Below are 14,588 nucleotides of genomic sequence, written 5' to 3'. Positions count from 1 at the left end.
AAAAAAATTTCACAATTGTCATTGGACCACCACTTTTTCTCTATGCTCGATCTTTTATTATCTTTTCAGAAATGCCACAGAAATAGGATTAAAAATAGGAAAACAGGTGTCGAAATATAAATAGACTGTTTCAAAAAAAATTAAATAAAAAAATTAATAAATAAATAAATAAATAAATATATATATATATATATATATATATATATATAACTAACTAACATAGTCTATTATTTTTAACCCAGTTGAACCATTATTATTCTTATCTTTTTACCCTATCTTCTGACAAAAATTTCACAATTGTCATGGGACGCCTCGTTTCCTGTTCTGGTTTGTCACCTATACTATCCCATCTTCTATATAATTCCTTTGACTAAAAATTAGTCAAACTTTATTTTTAAATTCACATTTTATTTAATCCACAATTTTTATATAATTTTTATCACATATTGGGCAGTGACGGACGCAGAAGTTTCGAGTTGATGGAGTACAATCGAACTTGAAAAAAATATAGATTTATATTTATCTCAAATATCACCAACTTTGTCATCATTTTTATCTCGTGATCATCAAAAGAAAACGTATATTTACGTTTATATTATTTTTCCATCACAATCAATTCAAGTGAAAAGTACAAAAATCACAATAATTCTCAATGTTACATCATCAATCGCACTCCGGTCCAAACAAAGACAAAAATTACAACAAAAATCCATTATCATAAAATCGCCAAAACAAGATAGAAATCGGAGCGCTTAAGTGATCCTCAATTTTATTTGATAAGAAAAACAAAGAAATCATCAAAAAGAAATAATCTCTTGAAGAAAGAGGCATATAACTTTTCATGAATGAATTTTTCACGTTCTTTAAAAAATTAAAACTTCATTCAAAGCTTTCAGATTTTTTGGGCTCTGGTTCTTCTGCTTCATATCAGATTTCTTAAAAAAAAAAATGGTAGGTCAAGTGACCCACCAGGATCCACTGTGGGTCTGCCAGTGTTTTGGGGGAAAGAATGTATTTCGAAGTAGATTGATAAATGTATGGTTAAAAATAAAGAAAAAAATTTGAGTTTGCTTGTAATATTATTTTATTGAAGAATGTGTAATTGAAAATGAGCCCTGAAAAAATGTATTTGTAAAAGAATGAGACTCAAACGGGGTTTCATATATAATTCACCATCTTATAATTTCAAAAAACAGGCTAATTGAGACATAAATAAAATAAACTTGAATATCATTTCATACACGATAAATTTCATAGTTTTCCACTTTTGCTCAACCAATCAAAACAAATAGTAATTTCTCGTGAAATCTGGCGAAACATTTTCGATTCTTTAAAGTGGTGTCAAAAACATTCATACCCATAAATTTAAATAAGCAAAAATAAATATAAAAAAACAAAATAATAAATATAAAAATAAAAAAAATAAATGGTGTCTTCTTCGAGAAATCTGGCAAAACATTGTGGATTCTTTTAAAGGTTTGTAAAAACAATCATGCTACATATTCAGGCTCAAATTTAAATGGGATACATGTCGGCGCGTAGTTTGACAGTTTGAAAAATTAAAACAATATTTTTCAACATGTTCAAAAAAAAATTGGATCCCTTTGTGAACTTTAAGCAGTTGGACTCTTGTAGAACTTGCTCAAGGAGCCTAAAATTGGCTTCATCAAGGGGAAAGATCAATAGAGCTCAGTTGTCTATTAAGCCCCCGTTTATTTTTCATTTTTGGAAGAATGAGAATGAAAAATATAATCGTTACAGGTCTTACATAAGATATAGAAATTCAAATTTGGTGATTTGATATGATAAATAACGATGATATTTTTTTATTTTAATGAGAAAAGAATAAGAACCAAATAGGAGATAAGGAAGCTCCATATTCTATTCGAATTGACAAGACTTGAGTTTGACATTAGTTGCCTTCCCTAACTTGTAGTAATTGGTTTCTCTCTTTTTAGTTGTTTTCATGTATCAAATCCGTTGTCATTTTCCTTCTATGAGTATTAATTCGGTTTAGAAATCTAAAATTTTAAACTATTCAAGAAAGAAAAATAAATACCAAATCGGACTTGCAAAAGAGCTGCTTGGACTGGCGAACAATCATTCAAAATAAATAGAATATAATTATAGAAAATCTAAAATTTGCTCCGATACAAAAGTCGGCCCCAAAGGAAGGTACAATAATTCTTCTCCCTGTCCCTTGTGCCCCCCTTGCCAAGCAAAACTCAGGCAAAGTATGGTGCGCCAACCAATTTCTCTTTTTGGGAGTAGTGACCGAAAAGGGTTTTTTTATAGGCTGGGTTCTTTGCACTTCGATGCTTATTATTTTTTTGATAGGTAAATGTGAAATTTTATAAATCAAAATTAATTTACAAGTACACTGGACATACCCGAAAAATTAGAAAGTAAGTAATCAATACATTTACATTGGGCATACCCTGAAGAAAACAAATAAAAATAGATGTATCAACATCAGTCTAAATGTAGTACACGATTGTTGCAAGTGCAATACGTTTTGCTCTACTTCTTATCACGGGCTTCCTTTTTCACCCATTTTAAAGAGCTCAACAAGGTAGACATGGTGCATCGAATAGCCAACCAATCCGGGATATGATCCCAAACATCTCTACAAAAAGGGCATGAAAAGAAGAGGTGTTGGGCAGATTCATCGAAGACTCCACGGAACGGACAGATTCGGTCCATATCAAGACGCACCATCCTGTCTTTAGTTTGCAATTTTGCCCGAATAGCTAACCAAAGGATGAATGAATGTTTAGGAGTGATAGGACATTCCCTAGTAGAGGAGGTTAAAACATAAACTCGCTTACAACATATTTTTTATTCCATATATATTTTATATGACATACAACTTAATATTCACTTACTATGCAAACATTTCTTAATATTCACTTATTATGCAAATATTACATAAGATCCACAACTTATCGGCATTTCAAAAATTTAAAAATATAAATATAAAAAAATTCAACCAATCACCCGCAAATGTTAACTTTTATTTTATGGATGAAATATTCGAGCGAGAATAATAAAACTTGATTACTTATTTCAACATGGATTAAGAAGTTTGAGCGAAATTTCTTATAATTTATCTAGTAATTGACAAGGAAAAGCGCTTCCTGTGATGTATCATAAGCTAGAGGTCATGGAATACTACTGTTTATTGCTTGAGTACATAGCATTAATCAATAAAACTCGAGGAAAAAAACCATCAGGTGAATAGCTTGGAGAAAAACTTGCGTGTGATTGAGCCCCATTAAATTTATAATATATTTTTCCCCCTCTTTGGCTCCCGTTTGTAGAAATGAAAATGAGTGGAATAAAGGTTGAACCCAAATCTTGAGAGCCCCCACCGTCCCATCCCTCCTGTTCTATTCCGCTCCTAGAGCTTTGTGAGAGAGATAAATTGCGGGATGTGCCTCATCAAGTCATGGAATAAGAGCTATCTGTATACTACGCCTACAAGGAGTCCAATTTCATTTCAATAAGCTTTTTCCTTTTTTTTCAGTCATACTTTATCCAAAAAAATACTATTCCAAAATTTTATAATTCGTTTTAATGGGGCCAAACAAGATCATTATTTCAAACTTTTACCTTTTTCAATCAGACTTTATTAAAAAAAATATACAATTTCAAAATTTATAATTCGTTTTAATGGGGCCAAACAAGAGCATTTTTTTCAAACTTTTACCAATTTCATTTTCTTCATTGTGGGGGCACATTGAATGAATTGTCAATAATTCACAAACAAACACCATCCATGATTGATTGTTGGAAAGTTGTGGCAGGTACCCAAATCTGATTTCCCAGTTTACCCTCCAAATAAAGGGAAAATTGCAAAAGCCGTTTTTAACCTTTTCACTTTTTACAGATTCTATCATGACCTTCATTTTGTACCAGCGAAGATTCCTAACCTTTTATAAATATGCACCTGAAATTCATCTAGACGAAAATCGTCCAAAACATCATCAGTTGATCAGTAAAATTCCTTGAACTATCTGTTATCGCGACGATTTTATTCGATGTTGATACCTTTTTGGACGGTGTTATTTGATATTGATTCCTTAATTTCTTTCTTGTCAACTAACGATTTTTGGACTGTTTCCGTCCAGATAGACCTTAGTGCATATTTATCAAAGGTTAGGAACTTCTGTTGGCAAAAAATAAAGATTATAGTAAAGTATGTAAAAAATAAAAAAGTTAAGAACCGCTATTGCAATTTTACCCCAGATAAATGGCGGGAGGTTATTGAAAAAATGGAATAGCAGGGTTTTTTTGGAAAATAGTTTCCAAAAATGAGGATGTTTTTGACCTTTTGAATTTCAACGGGATTCGCAACAATTAAAGGCCTGACGCAGTTCTGTCCACATACAATGTTTTAAGAATTAATTTACTGTCTAAAAATTAGAAAGCTGACAAAAAATTGGAATAGTGGATTCAATTCAATTTTAACCATATGAATTCTATTCCATCACCTGCTCTGGGTACAATTCAATTTATTACCATGTCCCCTATTTTAACAAGTTAAACAATCAATATTAATGACATTTTTCGTTAGTTTTATAACTTTTCAATTACATATTTTAAAAATTTCTGTCACAATCTATCAAAAAATTTAGAAAAATGCTAAAGATCCCGGGATAAAATCCCGGGATTCCGTCCAGGGGGCAAGGTATTTTAATAAGTTAAACAATCAATATCAATGGTATTTTTCGTTAATTTCATAACTTTTCAATCACATATTTTAAAAATTTCTGTTACAATCTACTAAAAAATTTAGAAAAATGCTAAAGATCCCGGGATAATATCCAGGGATTCCGTCCAAGGGCCGAGGTGGCAGCACCTTGCCCCCCAATGTAAAAACTGCGGGCCCTGCATGTGTGAAGATCCAAGGTCGAGGTGCTGCCACCTCAACCCTGGAACGGAACCAAGGATTATCCCAAATTCTGAAGCATAATTCAAAATTTTAATTTTAATTCTCACCAAAGAAATATATAAATAACCATCAAATCACGTTTAAACTTTTAGTTTTATGCACTAACAAACAAAATAAGATTTTTATTGAGGCATTTGAATTTTTGCCCTGACAAATAGGATTCCACATACATTGGCATTTTGAAAAGTAATGTGAAATTGTGTCTTTTGCCAGTTCACCAATTTGCATTTGCACTAAATTTTCTGAAATTGAGTCCTTTGCCAGTTCACTGATTGTTACATTTCATAATGAAACGTCCTCATCCACCGATCCACGTGATCATTCTAGTACAAATATCAATGACAAGACGAGAATCCCGTGGTGGAACAATGTTATCACGATTATGGAACTTTTGGATATGAGTGGACACTTTTTCATTTTTTTTTTTTTTTTCAGAATTGGTGGAATTGGAACGGAACCGAATAGAACCAGCAGGTTGGGCTCTGGTTCCTTTATATGGATCGATTTTGGGACCGTGCATCGAGAATCAATTGATTTCGATTCGATTCTTTTAAAAAATAATAGTGAATTTGATTTTTCCATAATTTCTCTATTTGTTGTTGTATTGCACAAATATGCACAAGATCTCAGAACACTGAATCCTAAAACTATCTTAAGCCAAAACTTCACTTTCCATTCGTTTTTTTCTTTCCTTTACAGCAAAGTCTAATGGGAAAATACTTTTAAAAACCCTCAATGCAATGCCAATAAGAAAAAGTGTATTTTGAGTTTAATCTTTATAAGAACTCAATTTTTTCGTTTTTTTTTCAAAGTGACCGATCGTCGGAATTAAGATATCATTCTTGAAGATTATTGAAGATAATCAAGTTATAAATACTACATGTATTTTTTAACATATATTGTTTTATTATTTAACATATATTGTATTTAACATATATAAATACTACATGCATTTTTTAACACAACCATTTAGCTCGTTGTTTATTCAAATTCAATTTTTACCTCAAAGCATTATAGTCTAATCAACCAAGAACACGATAATTGCGAGAAGTCAAATTAATCAAGAAAAATACAACAAGAAGCTTGACGTGCTTCCATGAATATTAAAACCACACTCCATTGACGTGAGTTTAAGATGACTAAATTAATATAGTGATTCTTGATAAATTTAGTGTCAATTATATAACTTCTGTCGTGATTTTATTAAGTTATTGTTTATAGTTCAAGAAAAAAATTGAGATAACCATATGTTTAATGATGACAACATGTCAATTTAATTTAAAGCTTAAATGCAATGAATCAGATCAATGAAAGTTTGCTACAATTAGGTCACCAAAATCTGATTTGTTAATGAAATTTCAGTATTGATGTGGATTCCTAAATAACCCGAAGGGACATTTACTTGTGAAATTACATTCAAACTTTTTTGGACATTTGAAATGATTGTGACTCAATGATTGACAATTGAATAGTGAATTTTTTTTTTCCTTCATTAATTGTCATTTAGTATCGAATTGGTTATACTTCCCTAAATTGTGACTCCTTATATAATTGACATTACTTAACGTTATCGTAAAAATCGATTATGATCATAAAACTTTAACATTAAAAGTTCATAACTTTTAATTACATTTATATGCATAAAATATACATAGACATTCATGGGAAAAATCAACTTGTACCATCTATCTTGATTCTTGATATGAAAATGAAGAAAAAATCATTTACCTTGAATAGCGAAACTTATAATAACAAAAAAAAAAATTTTCCTTCTTGTAAGTAAGCTAAAATTAACCCAATTTGATAGAAATAAAAATTAAAATTCGAGGTTTGAGGAGAGATGAATGAAAAACGTGACCTTCCTATTTATGCAAACTCCCAGATGTGTTTTTTCTTTGTTTAAAACTGCTGATATCTTTGTTTACTGTAGGCTGAAGCAAAAATACTTAACGGGCCACATCACATGGGACCTAGAAATCTGTCTTCAAGCAATTGAGCAACTAAGAAACAACATTCGGTTTTTTAGTGACAACAAATGCTTCAAGAGCTCAACCATACAAATAATTTACTTGCGAGCATAGTCTAATGGTGCAAAGAATAGTAGTGAGGTTATCTCACGCCTTGCTGACAGCCGCAGTGTAAGGGTTCGATTCCTAAGACATGGAATTAGACTCCTTATAGGTACAGTGTACAGACAGCTCTTGTTCCCTTACTTGTTGGAACACATCCCACGATTTACCTTCTTCATAAAACTTTAGAGACAAGACGGTGAAAACCCTCAAGGTTGGGTTCAACTTATTATTATTATTATTTTTTTAATTTACTAGCCAAGGCTATATCCAAGCTGGAAGAAGAATTTAAGCAGATTTTGTCATCATACAGATACTTTTTACTTTCTTTGTGCAAAAAACCTATTATCTTTGTCGCCATACCATTATTTTGAAGCAGACATTTTTCTTGCATATAATTATATGGTGGTAGGTAGGTCACCTAACACCAAAGTCTTGTGCTCCATATATAGTGTATGTCAACTAACCTTCTGTGTGAAGGTCCACATTAATTTTGATTATAACAGCTCGTTATTTATTCAAATTTAATTTTTGCCTCGTAGCAATATAGTCTAAGTATGCAATGCGTCCAGGTTAATGGCGATTCGCTATAAGGTCTATGCTTGGTGTACATAGTTTTATCTATCTAAGGGTGTCCACACACTCACATAGGTGTGGGGCCCACTCGTGAGTGTGTGGACACCATTTTAAATACATAAAATTATGTACAAATAACTTTATCCTCACTACAATTAGGTCGCTTAAATCTGATTTGTTAATGAAATTTCAGTATTGGCCCTCATTTGATCTCCATTCTTTTTATAATACATTTTTTTTTCTCTTTTTTCAATCACATATTCTTTAATAAAATAATATTATATGTAGATTTAAAATTTTTCTTTCTTTTTTAATCACACATTTTTCCATCAATTTACTATTTTAAAATGCATTATTGAGAAATAAGGTAGCTCAAATAGGCCCTTGGTGTGGATTCCCAACTACCCCAAATTGACATTTAGGTGTGAAATTACATTCACACGTGTTTGGACATTTGAAATGATTGTGACTCAATGATTGACAATTGAATTGATGGTCGCTTAATATCCGAATTGGTTGTATTTTCCCTTATATAAGTGACATTACTGACGTCATTTTCTCCACCGTGAAATGGAAATATTAGCACAACGCTTTATTGAGATAGATTATAATTGTGAATTTGTTAATTATTGTGCTTTTTGATTAGTTTAGTTTGACCCTAAAAGGTTAATATAATTGCACACAGACTTGAGTAAATCTCATACACATCCATTTTGGACGATGACTAATTGTGATTTGCAATTGTCGTATTTATTTTCATTTTCCCTGTTTTGGCATATACAAATGAACGTGCGAGTTATTATGCTCTTATTTGAGCCACATTATTTTCATAAGAATACATTTTTTAACACTATATTGATGAAAAATGTGTGGTTAAAAAATAAAAAAAAATTTTGAATTTGCGTTTAATATTATTTTATTGAAAAATGTGTTTTTGAAATAATATCAAATTACTATTTAAGAATATATTTTTTTAAAAGAATGTCAAATCATTGTTTATATTACATTCATTTACTGCATTTTCATGTAATTGGACTAACAATAAAATCTTTGATTCTAGAAAATTCCTTAGAATCGTAAAATCGATTATGACCATAAAACTTTAACATTTAAAGTTCAAAACTTGCAATCACATTTATAAATATAAAATATACTGATTATGCTACATGTACAACCAGAATTAACAATCATAATTGACAACTATACACATGGAAGGGAGGCTCACGATTAATAAAAAAATCATGAACCCTCCTCTTGTGAGGAAGTTGACAATCATCAAAAATACTAAAATATACATAGACATTCATAGGAAAAGTCAACTTGTACCATCTATCTTGATTCTTGATATGAAAATGAAAAATCATTTACCTTGAACAGCGAAACTTATATTAACAAAATTTTATTTTTCCTTGTTGTAAATTAGCTAAAATTAACCCAATTTGATAGAAATAAAAAGTAAAATTCGAGTTTTGAGAAGAGATGAATTAAAATCGGCACCTTCCTATTTTATGTAAACTCCCAGATGTGTTTTCCTCTCTCTCTCTCTCTCTCTCTCTCTCTCTCTCTCAAACTGCTGATATCTTTGTTTTACTTGTTTCTGTTGACTGAAGCTAAAATACTTGAAGGGCCACATGAGGACCTGGAAAGCCATCTTCAAGCAATTGAGCAACTAAGAAACAACATTAGGTTTTTTAGTGACAACAAAAGCTTCAAGAGCTCAGCCATATAAATAATTTACTAGCCAAGGCTATAACCAAGCTGGAAGAAGAATTTAAGCAGATTTTGTCATCATACAGGTACGTTTTACTTTCTTTGTGCAACAACTCATAATTTTGTAGCCATACCATTATTTTAAACTAGACATTTTTCTTGCATATAATTTTATGGTGGTAGGTCACCCATCACGACAAAGTCTTGAACTACATATATATAGTGCATGTGTATCCACTAACCTTCTGTGTGAAGGTAGTACACTAACATTGTGCTCACAATTTTTTAGCTGATATTGAGAATATTTTTTATGTTTCCCCATAACTTTTCCCTACGTTTTAACCACACAAGCAATCCTCTTATATTGATTTGCATGTTCTGAACAACTATCCTTCTGCACTCTTAAAAAAAAGGTTGATCCTCAACCTTGAGGGCCCCACTACCCCGCTTTTAGCGTATCGTGAGGGAGGTAAATCGCAGGATGTGTCCCAACAGACCAAGGAACAAGAGTTTGCCCGTACACTGTGCCCACAAAGAGTCCAATTCCATATCTCAAGAATTAAACCCTTACACTGCGGCTGTCAGCAAAACTGAGGCTGCAGGCTATAGTTGCTTCATTCTGTTTATCATCTCCTCCGAAAGTAAACTTGAACATAGACAATAGAGCATCAAAATTCAAGAAGGTGAAAAGAGTCGAAGGCAAACAAAATGGGTTCAGTGAGAAAAATCCATACGGTAGGAAAGGCAACACAAGACAGTTTGTCAGATACTAGGACGAGGTAATTTGTAGATACATTATCCTTCTGCACTCTTGCTAGCACGGATGGAGGAAATAGTAGCATAATTTCAAGAGCAATTATCAAAGACGTGTGTTTGAGTTGTAGTTTCCTGGAGAACTATATTTTATTGTTGAGTGGTATAAATTGACTTAGAATGTGATTTGATTGAATTTGTTGTATTTCATTACTATATTGAAGACATTTAATCCAATCACCATAAAATGATGATTGGAGATCACATATGATCAATTGTATGTAATTTCGAGGTCAAAGGAGTGAAATAGAGTTGAAGTATTTGCACAAATCAATTTTTAGCCAAAGAAGTCATACTCCGAATTTTTAGCCTCAACTTGAGACCCATTTTTCAGATAACAAACGTTTGAATTGAAAAAAATTGTACTTCTAATAGAGTTTTAGCTCTTTGAGTTTCATGTCACTTTGAATCACTTCAATCGGATAGTGAAAAAAAAGTTATGACCAAAATATTGAAAGCTGCTCACGGATAGTGGTGCACTCACGAATCAGTAGTTTACTTTCACGATTCAAACTCTTTTGGGACTCAAATTGGACGTGATTTTGATCTATTTTCTCAGTTTCATAAATAGAAAATAAGGGTTAAAAAAAAAAAAAAAAAAAAAAAAAAAAAAAAAACACCTCTCTTGCATCTTCATACATAATAATTTCATCAAATTCATAAAAAACAAAGTGTTAATTATTATACTTTTAGAGAGGAGATCAAGCCCTAGCAAGAATTGAAAGCCAATTATATCAAGATTTTGAAGATTTTAACATTGGATTTGAAAATCAACATCTTTTGAATTATTTCATGATCCGGGTGATATTTTTCTATTCTTCTTCTTATTATTTATATATTAATATGCTAGGCTAGATCCGCTTTTGTATTGGATGAAGATAAATCCTTTTTGTTATTTATTTCTAATTCAAGACTAGTAGTTTATTTTAATTCTTATATTTCTTGATTAATTTTGCATATCCATTGTATTATTTAATTGATAAGTCGTCAATTAGATAATTAGTTGCTTATTGTAGTATTGGAAGACTCACAATATGTTTAGTACCCGACATAATTAAAATATGTGTAATAGATATTAGGAGTAAAATTTATCACGTATGCAATCATATAGATAATCTAAAATTTAATGTGTTCTAACTGTTCGAATTTGGACTAGGAATATATTTGGGTCGTGATTAAGATGAAATTAATTTGTCTTAAAAATTTAAATATATTAACTTGATCAGTTGTCATAAACGTATGAGCGAAACTAGACTACTAATCAAGAATTAAAATAGATAGCAAAAGACAGATTCTAGGTCCAATACAATCATTCATAATTTGATAAAAATCATATTTTTGCAGCTTTATTAGACTAAGTTAGCATAAATCAAGTCAAACTTATTTTGTTTACATAATTCAAATTTCATACGAAACTTGTAAATTTGAATTGAAATTTATTCCCTGTATGATAGGACGATGCTTTCAACTCACTATATCTATTATTTGTCAACAATCACGTATACTTGTGGGTTTCACATGAACAAAATGCTTCGGGTACATTTCTTATTATTGGTTAAAAAAGTCATGACATTCATTAAAGGCTTAGGATAATGATTCTACGTTGGTGGCATAATATTTCTAATTTGCGGCAAATGACTTATATAGTTTGTTTCTTATTGTTAACATCATCCTTACCTCATGTAACATGAGTATATTATGGTGAAATGAATTTAGATTTTTGACATACGTTTCAGGCCTTTGGTTGAGAACGGGTAATAACCCACAGAAGTACATCATGTACAATCCAGAGGATCCCGAACATGTGCCTGGTGAATTTTTCGAGGGTAAGACCTTAAACGACCACAAGCGGTAGACATCCTATCCAATGCTCTCGACTTTTAGTCTTTTATTAGACAACTATGGGGTCACTTTCTTGTACATGATGTTTCTTCATTTTTCTGTTAAGGTGGTTTTGTGCTTGACTGCATGCATATTGTAATATCCTGCGTTGCAGAGAAGCTTATTCATAATTGCTTGTTTTCTTGATGGAGAAAGGATAATGATGTTCAAATGTCTTACCATTAGACTCGCTAAGGCATTTTTTTAGGTGCTTATTTGGATAGAAAGCATTTGCTACGTATTGCTCAAAAAGAGGCTTTTAGTAGTGCAAAATATGCCAGTAATTCATCTATTCTACTGCAAGCCTTGATATTCTTTTCTATATGCAAATTACTAGCTCTTTATGCATTTTCTTTTAAATGGACCATATTCCGCAGGAGGAGAGTGCAAAATGAAATGAAGAAGAAATGACTTAGAAATTTCTATCTCCAGGGATTTAAGACGAGCAACAATGTCTCTTATTTCCATTATGTATTCATGCACACCATTAGAATTGTCAAACTTCATACCTGAAAGCCTTTTATTAAGGTACTAGACAACATTATGTCTAGACAACATTATGTCAGAACTTACAAATTGTTCTTCAATAGCCTTTATAAAGTTCTTGGCCTTATCCCATTGAGGGAATTGATCCCCTGATGCATTTACTGACATGAGTCTTTATGAGACTCACACTCAAGCAATTGAATGTTTCCCACAATTCATACAATGGCCTCTCCCTGGAGTACTTGATTCCATAGAGTCAAGTGATTCATCCACACGAAGCTCCAAGTCAAGATCCATACATCCTAAAGTAATGAGAATTTTCTCCTTCCTATTACACATAGAATTAGAATTCTAATAGAGTTATTAGAAAACACTAGAATCACTGCATAATGTAAACATTTATTAATACTATAAAGATTATTTTTATATTGAATTAACTAATGACAATTGAAATATGTAAATTCAAACCTTCATGTGAATAGAGGTTGTTATCACACATTGAATTTACGAAGACTTTAGTAATATCAAATACAAATATATTTCGTACATGTGAGCTGAGGAAATTTCTTGTTTCAACATTTAATAATTATTTATTGCAATTAAATTCTTAAGATTATTATTTCCCCATTGGATCGAATAATCATCATTTAATTAATTGTACTTTATGATATGTCTTATGTATTACTAACTAATTCTTTATGCACGACTTAAAATTATTTGAAAATGCTTTGGCTAACTTTAAGTTATATTAACATGTCAAACCTCAAATGACATGTATAAAATAAAGATCTTTAAGGAGGTTGATGAACACGTACTAAATGTGTAAAGAGCGACAATGAGGAATACTAGAATTTTCAGGTAATCATCCATTTAAGGAAAAAGTTATGAGTACAAGAAAATATTGACAGAATTCATATCGATGTTGACGTTTCGATGCGTGATGTGCCTATTTTTTCTCCCTCTCCATCTTCCAATGATTCTATGCAATGTCTTGAAAATCGGACTATACCGATCGGTTCAATTGGGAAAATGGGGAACCGAACCAATATCCAGGTCGGTCATTGCTTTAGACCGTTTTTAATTAGAACCGGTAAAAAATCGAAATTTCAACCACTCATACCGTTGACCGGACGACCCGCAACAGGTTTTGCCGATTTTTCCGAGTTAAATACTTTATCAAATGTTGTTTTCAAATTTCAGCCCAAGAAATTGACTGTCCACAAATTTATATTTGGCCCACATATTTATATAATTCATCTTTAGTGCTTCTTTCTCAGGTTTGCGATATGGGATCAAGAAAGATGTTTGTACTTTGTAGGTAGATATCAATCAACTCTTCTTGTCAATGTGGGAATAAAAAAAATGGTCTCTAGATTCCCAGTCCTCTCTCCGTCTCTTGTTAATTGACACGACCCGTCCCAAATCACCCTAGTGGACTCGAAACGCGACGTGCACCGATGATAGATACTGACTAGATGTTAAATCTATAACCAAGGTTGATTATGAGTTATTTCAAAAAATGGAACAAAATCAAATGATTATGTAAAACATAATACGATGGGCCCAAAATATTTATTTCGTGCTTCATTAATATGAGTTATAATATTCAACATATCGTGTGGCTCTCATTCCTAAATCATTAGACTCTTCCTGCTAAAAAGAATCAATTACTACTTGTAGAAAAATCTTGAGAAAAATATATGAGTTAATAACTCAATGAGTGAAAAAATTCAAAAATAATTATACTTTTTTAATTTTATATTTTTATCGAAAATCGAATTTATATCATATAATAATTCATAAGATAACATCAAGTAATTATAACCAAAAGTGAAATATTCATATGAGGTCGAAAAATATCATCTCAAAATCATGATATGATCATAAACTAGTAATTATGCCACAATCTCATCACATCAAATGTACTGAAAAATCCACCAGAAATGTACCCTCTGACTAAAATATATAATCCGTCCCTCGGGTTAAAAACTTTCGCCACCGGCTTTTGACCCCCTCCGTGAACGAAAGTCGATCTCAAAGACCTCTCATAATCAATTCTAAAACATGGCCAAAACCCCTCTGTGAACTATATGATACGA

General features: G+C 31.5%; 1 long non-coding RNA gene across 1 annotated transcript; it reads left to right on the top strand.

Annotated features, from left to right (window-relative positions):
- The first annotated feature begins 9,008 nt into the window (after nucleotides 1-9,008).
- On the top strand, nucleotides 9,009-12,325 carry LOC111374155. Its single transcript, XR_002699081.1, has 2 exons — nucleotides 9,009-10,088; nucleotides 11,859-12,325. It is a non-coding gene; the product is annotated as an uncharacterized LOC111374155 (long non-coding RNA).
- Nucleotides 12,326-14,588: the final 2,263 nt, after the last annotated feature.

The sequence above is a fragment of the Olea europaea genome, unplaced genomic scaffold (assembly GCF_002742605.1).
Source record: "Olea europaea var. sylvestris unplaced genomic scaffold, O_europaea_v1 scaffold1207, whole genome shotgun sequence".
Classification (NCBI taxonomy): domain Eukaryota; kingdom Viridiplantae; phylum Streptophyta; class Magnoliopsida; order Lamiales; family Oleaceae; genus Olea; species Olea europaea.
Note: the sequence above shows the minus strand (reverse complement) of the source record. Positions and strands in the feature narration are given on the sequence as shown.